The sequence below is a fragment of the Podarcis gaigeae genome (assembly GCF_964106915.1).
Source record: "Podarcis gaigeae genome assembly, chromosome: 3".
Classification (NCBI taxonomy): Eukaryota; Metazoa; Chordata; class Lepidosauria; order Squamata; family Lacertidae; genus Podarcis; species Podarcis gaigeae.
The window spans coordinates 42,950,545-42,962,568 of NC_139680.1; the positions used below are offsets into that span (position 1 = coordinate 42,950,545).

Below are 12,024 nucleotides of genomic sequence, written 5' to 3' on the forward strand. Positions count from 1 at the left end.
ACAGCATGTAACAACAAGCTGTTTTTCAAATTTCTCACAATGCCCAGGAGCAAATGCTACATTGGTTGCTCTCGGGCATTGTGGGACATTTAAAACCATGACTCATAGTTGACTGCCATTGCCACCAGCAGGTCAGCTGTGGCTGGAAGAGGTGGGGGACCCATGTAATAATAATTTAATGTAGGAGGGGTTTCATAGAAAGCACTTTCCTAAGGGTTCTCAAACCTGGAACTGATCCTGGATTGTCCATATTGACACCATTATTGGGTGGGATTCAATCACAGATCGGCAAATTCAGGTTGCACTCTTGTGCAACAAACACAACCTGCCCCTCAGCAGATATTTTTTGCAATAAGGAAAGTGACAGGAAAATGTGCTGGAAAGTGTGGTAGAACATTTGCTTCATGCAAACAAATCAGAATGAATGCTTAATACACAGGCAACATCTAACCTCTCTGAAAAGTAGTGGGAACAAATCAGGATAAATGCTCAATCAACAGAACCCCTGGAACAAAACCCTGAGTGCAAATGTAGCAACTCAGAACAGACAAACAAAGCTATGCACCTAGTGAGCTGTCATAGTAGAGGAATTAATAATTTTACTACCTGGTTGTTTACAACGTGAGGGGAAGGAACCAGTGCAGTCATGTTAAAATAGAATTCTAAACTGCTTCCTCATACATTTTTCCTTCATTTAGCTCTCCCTGCTATTCTCTGCACTAGAAAGAAACTGAATTCTTTGATCATTCTACATTTCTTAGACGATAAAATGCAATCAGACAATTCCCAGGAACAAAACTGAAGGAGAAAACAAAAACACGAAGACAATGCCTCAGTAGTTAGAAGTCTGTGTGCAAGATGTTTCACTTCAGATTGGAGATGGAGGCTCACATACTTAACACTTCTCCAGATAAACAAATTAAAATAAAATTGTCATTGCACACAGAAATCCTGCGCCTCAGTGTCACATCTGCCCTATCCATTTAAAGCAGTATCATGCCACATTAAATACGGTAGTCACTGCTTCCCCCAAAGAATCCTGGGGTGTGTAGTTTGTTAAGGGTGTTGAGAGTTGATAGGAGACCTTTACAGAGCTACAAGAGTTCCCTGGGAATAGGATTGGATTGTTAGTCCACCCAGGGAATTTGTTACAATGTGAAGAAATTCCTAGTTTTCATTTGGGCTGCAGTGCACAGAGAGGGAAGTTGTAACCAGTTCCTACGAAGCTATGATCCTGTTTAAAATTCCTTCCCCTGCCCCAGCCCCAGTGCAGTGTGCAGGAGGTTGGGCAGGCAATTAGCTTTAGAAAAAGTGTCAAAGAGGGCTTAGCAGCAGATTAACACCTGCCAATGGTGCCTGTAGAACTTGTGACCAAGCTGAATGCAATTCTGCAGTCAGATTTTGGCCTGCCAGGTGCCTTAAAAACTACCTTTCACGGGCTTCCCCTCCCCTGCACATCCCAGAATCCCTGCTATTATAATAGCTCTGCACCCGCCATGTCTGAGTGGTGTTGGAGGGTTAGTGCTCCCATCTCTTATCCGAGTCTATTCCCACTCCTCACTCATCCTGACTAGCAAATTAAATTTTTGTCTGTTTTCCACTCAGCCACTAATATAAATTATTCCTAGAAAGGGAAATCTGGATCAGAGTCTGGGTGTGGGGTCACATCTACACCACACATTGAAAGCACATTTAAAATATAATGCTTCTCCCAATTATCTTGAGAACTGTAGTTTACCCCTAACAAGGCTACAGTTCCCAGCACCTGTAACAAACTACAGTTCCCAGGATCCTTTGAGAGGAAGCCATGTATGGCATGGATATGACCAAAGAGTTAGGAGGTTTGCTGTGAGCTCTAGCCCTGATCCAAATACCCACAAAGTTTGTTTGATTTGTCCAAAGAAGCAGGTGGTCAGGAGTTCCAGCCATGAAACTCCCATGTCCTATCTAGTATAGCTTTCATACACGTTCTTCAGGAGGCACAATAGTGTGCTCTGCAGAAAGCAATAGCATAAAAACCCTCCCTGAGTTTCTTAGACATAGTAAGCCTTGCTCTGTTATGCCTGAAAGGGGAATGCAAACACAAGTATGGGGCATGGCAGGGGGGTGCACATACTAGCCCTGTCCCCAACATGCTTCCCCCATGCATGTTGCGTGTAAAGGTATGAAGGGTATTTTTCATGCGTGTTCACGTGAACATGCTTTGAAGTCTCTGTGTGGTTAGGACCCCTGTTCAATATGGGAAGGTCAGGGGTGGGGGAGCAGACAGGAACATTGGGGGCAGGGGCTACTTGTGTTTATATGCACAGTTCAGGCATAGAGTATGACATAATGTGAGCTAGCTTTTTAGTTATTATGGGGTTTGCATCTTGTATTTTGCTCATCTGACAAGAGGGTAGATTGTGACTTATTTCAACAAAGACTGACCATGTGAACTCATCAAGGATTAGTGGAGCCTAGAGAAGGGATGTACTGAAAGAAGCATTTCTTAACTGTTCTTGATTTCTCCTCACATAACAGTAAAATCAGGTTGCACAATTAAGAAATTGAATTCTCTCTTTTGGTAAGGAAAGTGACAGGAGGGTGCACTGGAGACTGTAGGATAACAATTCATTGATGTGACATCATATAATAGTGTCTTTGCAAATTAATCAGAATGAATGCTGAATGAATTCATTCCAGAATGAATGTTGGTGTGTATAACCTCCCTGCAAACTTTGTGCAAAGTAATCAAGATGAATGCTTAATGAACAAATTGCCTGGAAGCAGCCAAAGAAAGTAAATAGAAGTAAATAGGATACTAGTTTAGCACCTCAAGTCTAGGGATCAACTTAAGTTGTAGTGATGCAGTACTTGTGCCCAATGGCTGCGAGGCCAGGTCTATCTGGTAAGCATTAGACCTGGTGTCTGGGAGAAGTAAGGCCAGATCTATCCATTAATATTGAGCTATTGCAGATGACATGGAAAAGGTTGACATGCCAGAAGCAAAAGGCAAACCAGATTGGTACAATGTACCATATTTGCATGTACAGCTATCCCACCAAGGACTGAGGGGTCAGTTGCTGTGCCCAGCCTTTGGTTTGTTCTCTAGAGCCATTATGAAGCAACAGTCTGCCCCCATGCACTTGGCAGAACACCACTATGTTGAGCTGTTGCTCAATACATTACTTATGAAACAGGACCATTGCAATATTGAAACAAGTGGCATCATATTGCATGTTCCAACATGGAGAACCTGAGGGGACTTCTAGATGGGGCAAGGTTACTATTGTAAAAGGATAGTTCTGCTATTGCAAACTGCTAGTTGGTAACATTTCTTTCTTTCTTTCTTTCTTTCTTTCTTTCTTTCTTTCTTTCTTTCTTTCTTTCTCTTTCTTTCTTTTTTCCTTCTTTCTTTCTTTCTTTCTTTCTTTCTTTCTTTCTTTCTTTCTCTTTCTTTCTTTCTTTTTTACAGTTTTGGGGTTTTCCTGGAATGGGCAAATCTGATAAGGGTTGGGGGGGAGAGATATGGGATGCCATTTTGATGCCAGAAACGTCATGTAGATGCTGTAAAAAAATATATATGCATGTGCGAGGTGTGCCTACCCCACAATAAACACCCATCTGGAACATAGCTGTCAAGTGTCCCTTATTTGAAGGACAGTCCCTTATTCCAGCGCCATATCCCGCTGCTGTCCCTTATTGATGGATGTCCCTTAAATGTCCCTTAAATGATGTCCCTTAAATTTCAAAGGAAGCAGCTCCTCTCTCTTCCTCCCTGCTGGCCAGGAAGGAGGGAGGCTCCAGCTGTGTTGCTTGGCTGTGTTGCTCACCCAATAAGAAGTCTAAGAACGACTGGGGGGTGGAGCTTGCATGCCTTGTGTGTGGCTAGTTAATGCAAGCTGAGGGGGTTTTTGAATGCTGGATGCCATTTTGTTGCATGTGCTGCTGCAAACTTTGCAGTGCAAAGCCAGGCTGGGGAGCCATCTTAAGTTGAGGCTGCATAGGCCTTGTGGTGCATGTGATTCAGATTCTATTCAGTTGAACCTCTGGTTACAAAGTTGGTTGGACAGTGTTTTCGAAGCTACCCAGCATGAGTTTGATCAGACTGCAGGAGGACAGGAAGACTGGAGTGCCTGGAACAGGTGAGGCTGCAGGTCCCTTATTTTGGCTGCTGGTCCCTTATTTTCAAGGCTGCTGGTCCCTTATTTTCAAATCTGTAAGTTGACAGCTATGATCTGGAAGCACCCTCAATCGTAGGTATTTCAACCAATCAGAGAAAAACTTAGGTTTTTGTTCATGGTCCAGTTGCAGGAAAAGTAAAGGGGATCAGGTGGTTTTTTTGTTGGGTTGTTTTTTTTTACAAGTGAATAGACAGCTTTACTGCTAGGCTTTGTTCATACATGTGGGGGGGAAACACTTCCACATTAGGTTATCCTCCCCAAAACCCAACCCACCAAAAACTGTTGGATTCCCTCCCCCCAAATTTCATCTGCGTTCTGCCCAATGCTGGGCATGGGCATAGCCAAGTAAATAAAATAAAGTAAATAAAAATACTTAAATAACTGACCAGTCGCATTGCGGACAGATTAGTTGTGCCCTCCTCCCAACATAAGGCCTGTCCCCCTGTAACATAAACCCTGGCCTCAGGGCGCATTTGACCTTGAGAATTTTTGGTTTTAAGCACTGGCAATACTAGGACTGAAAAGGTCTAAAGAGGTGATGAGAAGGAAAAGAAATGTCCACAACTCCAGGATTCTGTGTTACAAGTGATAGTTACTTAATAAAGTGGAAGTTACAAGCACTTTAAGAAACAATCGTTCTTAAATCCTGGTGCAATCATCACTTCCCTATCAGGGAGAACTTATTTTTTCAGTCTTCCAAAAGTGTAACTATGGTACAAATAGAATGTGAAGGTATTATTTTACTTTAATTAAATCACTACCTTAAAAGAAATTATTGAATAATTTTCCCACTGTTAATCAGAAATAATATTAGGGTTGCTCTTGAGGCCTTTTCTGAATTAGCAAAGGATAGCTGCACATGAAAAGGGAACTGAAATTCTGAGGTGTGCTTCAGTTTTGCACAAGAACTGCACAATCTCTTGCAAGTTTTTTACAGTGACTCCAGTACTGCTGCCAAGCTTTCTTTCTTCTGGATCCTATCCTGTGAGCCTAACTTTCAGTTTTGCACACCACAATGAAAGGGTGTTGCAAAAGGTGCTTGATGAGCGAATAACTTCAAATAGCTCAGTCAAGCAATGCAAGATGTACAGCAGAGGAAGGCAAAAAGTAAGCCAAATCATATAATCTTATTGATTTTATTTTTTCATAATCTCTGGAAGCAACACAATATTGACAACTATCTTTCTGAATGACATAAAACTTTCCTCCCCCACCCATCCCAGTTCTGATAAAAGTTGATAAAAAAATCCAATGAGAGAGAGAGAGAGAGAGAGAGAGAGAGAATGTTGGCGGGAGGAAAGACAGATGGACAGGTCCTCTTAGTAGAGAGATGCATTAAGGTGAATTCAAGAAGCGGGAAGATAGTGACAGTGGAAAGATGCTTAGGTTGTGCAAGTGGTAGAAAGAAGAAATTATCATCAGCATCTTTGATTTCTCAGGGCAGTTTACATAGATGATAGTTAAAAACACAAAACAACAGGTACATTTAGAAAAAGACTGAAACCCTAACAAGAGGACACTCATGGTAAAGACCCACTTGTCCAGCTGTGAAAGCCTGTTGGAACAAAAATGTCTTCACTTGTTTACAGAAAGTGCAGGAAGTGGGTGGTGGTAGCTTGTTGTATCTCAGCAGGAATGTCACCAAGTAGAAAATGTGGTACATAGGCTAGAGCAAGGATGGCAAAGCTGTGCCCTTCAGTTGTTATTGGGCTGCAGCTTCCATCATTCCTAACCATTTGTCATTCTGAGTGGGGCTGGTGGGAGTTCAAGTCCAACAATAATGTGTTGAAGGCTGCAGGTTTCCATTTCTAGGCTGGAGGAACAAGTAGTTTACCAAGTGCCATCACAGAGAAAAAATCACAAGGGAAAGAAGGAGTTAATAATAAACTCAACCTACAAAAAGTAAAAGGAAATGGGTATCACTTCTCCAGTCTTTCGTAGTGTATTTTTCTATTATCTTCTTGGAACCTGTTGAAGACCTTCCTTTCCCAATACTTTTAAGTGAAGATCATTTAAAATAAAAAATAAAAATCCCAGTCTGTATCTGTGTTAGACTTGAAAATCTTTTTTACTGTTTTTACATATTTTTACTGTTGAATTGCTTTGGGGTAATTCTATGAGAACCAACTCATAAGGGAAATAATAACTATCAGCAGTAAAGCAAAGAGCTAAGGACAGGGAAGATTAGTAGGTGTGACTGCTGTTAGAAATAATGCAGGAGGAAAATGCAGAGCAGAAAAAAGGAAGACGATAAAACAAGAGAGGTAAAAATAGATTAAATCTGGGTCACAGTGGGATTCTAGTGGCAGCACAGGAACTAAGTGGGGCTGCTCTGTGGCAGTGGGAGTCCCCCCTCCCCCCCACTTCACCTTCCTCCCCTTTGGCAGGCTTTCCAGCCTGTGCATGTAAAAGAATTCATTTCAGAACCCCTCTAGCCCTTCTTTAAGGCAAATCCCCATCCTTATCCCTATCCTAGCTTGAGCCAAGATTGTACGCAGAAGTTGCAATGGTGGAAAATTTTCATGATCACTGCAAAGCAGCCTCCGTTCCAGTTACACCTTAGTTGTCACCCATTAACTGTTCTGCCTCACCCAGTCATTTATATAAGATGTCCACTTGTGGGTGCAGTAAAAGAAGAAAACTCAGTCAAAAGGAGACTGCTCCTGTTTGGAAATTCAGGAAGCTCTATTAGAAAAATAACTGGGTTGCCTCCGGACCATCAGTACTTTTTGCAATTCAAATTGCAAAAAGGAGGAATTCAACTGTATACCACAAGGTTAGATTTGAGCAAATAAAGTGCATCCGGGTGTTCTGGCACATCAAATCCACCTTTATTTAAAGGACTTTTTGCAGTTAAGCAAGTGACAAGGAAATGCAAAGTGTGGGATAGAAGACTGATCAACAGGGAGCCATATAACTATAGTGGCAAGCAAATCAGAATGAATGCTCATTGGCATATAGCCTCCCCACAAATAAGAACAAATGCTTGATAAAGACTGTACATGGTATAACTTCCATGTAAGCTTTGTGCAAGCAGATCAGGCTATGCAAGCTCAGTGTCATCTGGAGGAACTAAGGATCAGCGGAAAAATTGATCTCTCATTGGCTGTGATGGCTGGGGTTGGTGGGTATTGGAGTCCAACAAGAACTGGAAGGGTAGAGGTTCCCCCCTCCTGAGACAGACAGTGGTGTGTGGGACACAATTTACAGAGTAGAAGAGGTGTTTGGGCAGAGGGTGCTGAACCACTTTGTGCCCCAACACAACCTGTCTTCTGATGTCACTTTTCCATCAGCCAGGCATGGATAATGATATTGAACCTACTTGAGAGACAACACTGCTATTTAAGTGAGGGGGGAATTTTACTTAAGCCAAGGGTCATTAGCCTTTGTAGTAACATTGTTTAGTTATTTCACCACATCTGTACCATTCGTACCAACGTTATCCAAGGCCAAAAAAATTCTATACCTGGGAGTAAGTCCCATTGAACTTGGGGGAAGGCGGAATTGCTTCTGAGAAGGCAGTGCACACACAAGGAAAATAAGATATTTAAGGCCCTAGAAATATGTATTGCCTTATTTCTCAGTGCTGGGAACATACAAACTCCAACAAAAATGGGACAGGGCAGATTAGATTCCCATAGGAGCACAGGCAGAAGGATCAACTTCAAGACTGAGCCCACAGTGGAGTCTGAAAGAAGCAGATCTAGCAGTAATCCTGAGCAAGTAGCAAGAGCAAGAGACTGACAAGCAAAGGCAGTGTAATTCAAAAGGTCAATAATAGTAATCAGGAAGTAATGGTGACCAGAGATATATATATTTCAGGACCCTGGACAGGACCCTGAGATAAGACAACTCCAACATGAGCTGTGTAGGAACTGAGCTGTTCTATTGGCCCTGACTACCCTTCCCAGGACTCCTACAGGTTCAGCTCTCTGTCCTGGAGTCTGATACACTGCCGTCTCTCCATTCTTTTTAATTGAGCACACTACCTTTTGTGGTGAACGTTCTCAGTGGCATTTGAGGCCCTTAAAGGCAATGATTCTGGCGTCATGATGGGGTCCAGCTTGGAAGCTGCAGTGACTGCTGGTCCTAGCTCAGGGGTCTCCAGTCCAAGCATGTCTGATTCTGAAGGTCTCTGCTTACTGGACTTGGTCTAGCACCTGTGGGTTGTGCTACTGCCTCTTCTGACCCTCCTGATTCATCCCCCCACAAAATCAGTGTCCACGTTGGTGCTGGCCATGTAGATGATGATGGCAGGCACCTCTGCGCACTCAGGAACCTTGCATTTGCATGTTTCCTTACTGCATGGTGAGCTTCCTACTCATTTACACTTGTAGGCATACACTTGTTTCAGATGTTGAAACAAGTAGCCATAAGTCAGAGACAGCCTGTTGCTGAGGTGCTTCCCTACCCCTACTTAAAGGCCAACCTTATCCCACTGATGACTTTATATTGGTTTTAGTTGTTATCTCTATGCTGGATTTTCCATTTTTTGTTTGTTTGTTTTTTTTTTGCTGGAATGGGCTGAAACATTTGGTGGGTACCAGGTTGGCAAAAGCTGTAAATAATAGTTGAATAGTTTTGGCGTCTTCTCATGGGAACACTAGCTAGAATGGGACAATTTAAGTACATCAAATTAGAATTAACTGAAGAAAAGCATCCTTATGGAACTCATGGTTTTTCTAGAAACAAAGTTGAAAACAGCTGCAAAATAAAAATCTTTCAGGGCAAAATTGTGTTGGGTGGTGATGTTTTTTAAAATGTCACTATCAGGAAAGAAAAAGGCAAGGCCACAGTCATGATACATTGTTGTCAGTATAATTTGTTTCAAACTCAATATTGAAAGGAAACCAAAAGCAAAATTAGGAAGTATTGTACAGACAGCTCCCATTTTGTGCACGTTCAATGTATCTACAATTGTGCATGTGCGCAGTGTTTGGCACTAGAAAAGAGGAAGGGCGGGACAGGCTTACGCGCAATAACACTTGGAGGGCCACAGGTTTCCCATCCCTGCCCTAAGAAAATAAAAGTAGCTTTATTATATTAGGAATTGGAAAGTAGGTACCCTGTCTCCACCCATTACCTGATCCATTGTGAACAATCCCTTTTCCAGGGTCTGTGAGAACTTTCCAAAAGCAATGTCCTGATTTCAGTACATCAGGTATCAGTATCAGCACCACATTGGGTCCTGCCCCCCCCCCCACCGCCCACTCCAACAGAACATTCCCATTTCATGAAGGAATGCTTTTTATCAGTAAAAACAGCCTCCCTGTTGGAAGCCAAATCCTGATCTACCCTTAGTCTTCATGCATCATATTACGATGTACATATTTGGTTGATGATTTACAAATCTAAGCTTCCTAATTTTTTTTTGATGGGCCAGGCATATTTAGCAAGTCCCATACATGAGGTGTGGGTGTGAAACAAGTCTGCTAGAATTGTTTTAACCAGTACTTTATTCTGTGGAATATATAAGATTCTCATCTCTCTGTTTTTCTTATTTGTTTTCTTGCTCTGGACTGTTACTAGACAACCTATCTGTAATTTTTGATGTGCTCTTAGGTCCAGTTTGCCCAGTCTCGTGCAGAGCACGGGAGAAAGTACAAGCTGTCCCCTCCTGTGTCTAGTTTCTCTGCCCAGACTATATCAGGTGCATGTCATTCCAATATGCAACCAGTTAATAGAATCTTTCAGAACTCCTGGAATAAACACAGGGCACCTGATGAGTCCTTTATGTCTTGCCAATTGGCTGTTGGGCCAACAATTACTGCTTTCTTTCACAGACTTCTGTAGCTTTCCATTTCTTTTCTGTGCTCCCACATGCCATGGAAAACAATTTGAAATGGAAATTAGTGTGATTGAGATCGATGTCAGCTGCAGCATACACAAAAGTATGATTGTTGGAAAGCATGAACCGGATCAGGCAATTTAAGCATCAATATATCTTCCAACATTACAGAGGAGAACATAAGGACAGCGATTTATGTCCTTGAAGGCCTGTCCTAAGCCAGGTGGTGGTGTATGTGTTTGAAAAGCAAATATTAAGCAAATAATCACTAAATTATAACACACACCCTTTTCACATCATAGATCACTGCCTGACAGTGCAATATTAAACCTGCCTACCCAGAGGTAAGTCCTGTTGAATTCAATGAGGCTACTTCCAGGTAAGCAGCATTAGAACTGCACCCTAAGTGTCTTTGCCACACACGTTTCTGAAGGTTTTGCTCCACTCGCTTACACTGTATTTATCTATTTGGAAGTAAAAACTAGCAAAGGTCACTTTTCCTTAGTATCTGTGGCAATTTATCAATTTAATCATTCAGCTCTGAATGGTATCTCCTTTACCTATTTTGATACTAGCCCTGAAAGCATTTTATAGGCTTGGATCCTAATATAATTTATGGGAGTTAATAGAAGAAAAGTTATTCCCTGAAAAGCCTCTTCGGAGTGTCAGGGGTCCTTCCACTGCGAGATGATGGCTATGGCCTATCCCCAAAGCCAGAGGTGTTACTGCTTCTGAATACCAGTTGCTAGAAGCCGCAGGAGGTGAGACTGCTCTCCTGCTCAGACCTTGCTTGCCAGTTTCCCACAGGCGTCTGGTTGGCCATTGTGACAACAGGATGCTGGACTAGATGGGCCATTGGCCTGAAACAGCAGGCTTTTCTTGTGTGATCACATGTTCAAGAGGTTGCTACAGGAGGGGGCTATTGACCCTGACATCAGGCAGAGTTCTTCATATAGGTCAATTCCCTCTACCCCAAAACCCCCAAGCCCACCCCCACACTGTTCAAGTTGTGCTCTCCTGGCCTTCTGGAGAGGCTTTCCATGGGGTGTAGAGGGGACTTTCCTTTCACAAACTTCCTTAAATTAACTTATCTTAGGATATAAATTATTAACATAAATATTGATACTGTAGTAATAGTTTTAACTGCTTTAAAAATGTTAGATTCTCCCCACCAAAAACGCGCTCAACTCTATTAATTATAATCATTTTCACAGCTTATGCTGAAATAATATGCAAAACTGGTTTTTAAAATTAAGAGACTTATGGCTATCTCACTTAGCATATGTCTTAGATAACAGTTTTTGTAATGAAAACTACAATGTCACAGTCTCTGATCTAATCTGCACAAGCACTTACCCTGCTCGCCCACAGTAAAATGGGCCACTGGGCAACTGGCAGTTAATATTAGAAATACTGAACAGATAAAAAATATGGACCATCAGTATCCCTTCCAATCTCCAACAATTGTATGTTTTCTCCTTATTATATCAGCCCAAGAAAAATAACACATCTTCATTGTAGAAATAAGCAGATCAGGAATCTAGAGGGAATTTTTTACTTCTCCTATTTTTCCACAACAGTTTGCCATCTGATTTGATTTATTTCCGCTTCAAAACACTAATACAATATAAGTAAATATTAATAATTATAATGGGCATATACATAGAAAGTTGAATGCATGACACTCAAAGAAGATTATCATGGCAGTTTTAAACAACATACCTCTTTATGTGTTGGGTATGTATTCAAAATTTGAAACTGAAAAACATTAGAATCTGTCTGTAAACGTCTTGTAAAATATCTGTATCTATATCTAGTCACAGTCCTTCAGTAACATCAATACATTGATTAAAATATTGTTTAATAAATGCCAGTTAAACTCCTCCTGCTTCTCTTCCCTAAAGCTAGAAAGCCATAGTAAATTGAATTTTCATTTGTTCATCTGGTATGTTGAGTTGTAAAAATGCACAACACTAAATGAAAAGGGAGCAACACAAAGCATTAGAAGCAAAGAACAGAAGATCTCTTGTACAAATGTGAGGCAGCTAGTTTGACCTATTACGGCCGTTTGGT

At 41.6% G+C, this 12,024-nt stretch overlaps 1 protein-coding gene and 1 long non-coding RNA gene across 2 annotated transcripts in view; one reads left to right on the forward strand and one right to left on the reverse strand.

Moving 5' to 3' along the window:
* Positions 1-12,024, forward strand: part of LOC310840838 — a 387,462-nt gene that overhangs the window by 310,436 nt on the left and 65,002 nt on the right. The gene's annotated exons all lie outside the window — the stretch shown is intronic.
* Positions 1-12,024, reverse strand: part of GABRR1 (gamma-aminobutyric acid type A receptor subunit rho1) — a 32,017-nt gene that overhangs the window by 19,803 nt on the left and 190 nt on the right. The window lies entirely within an intron of this gene.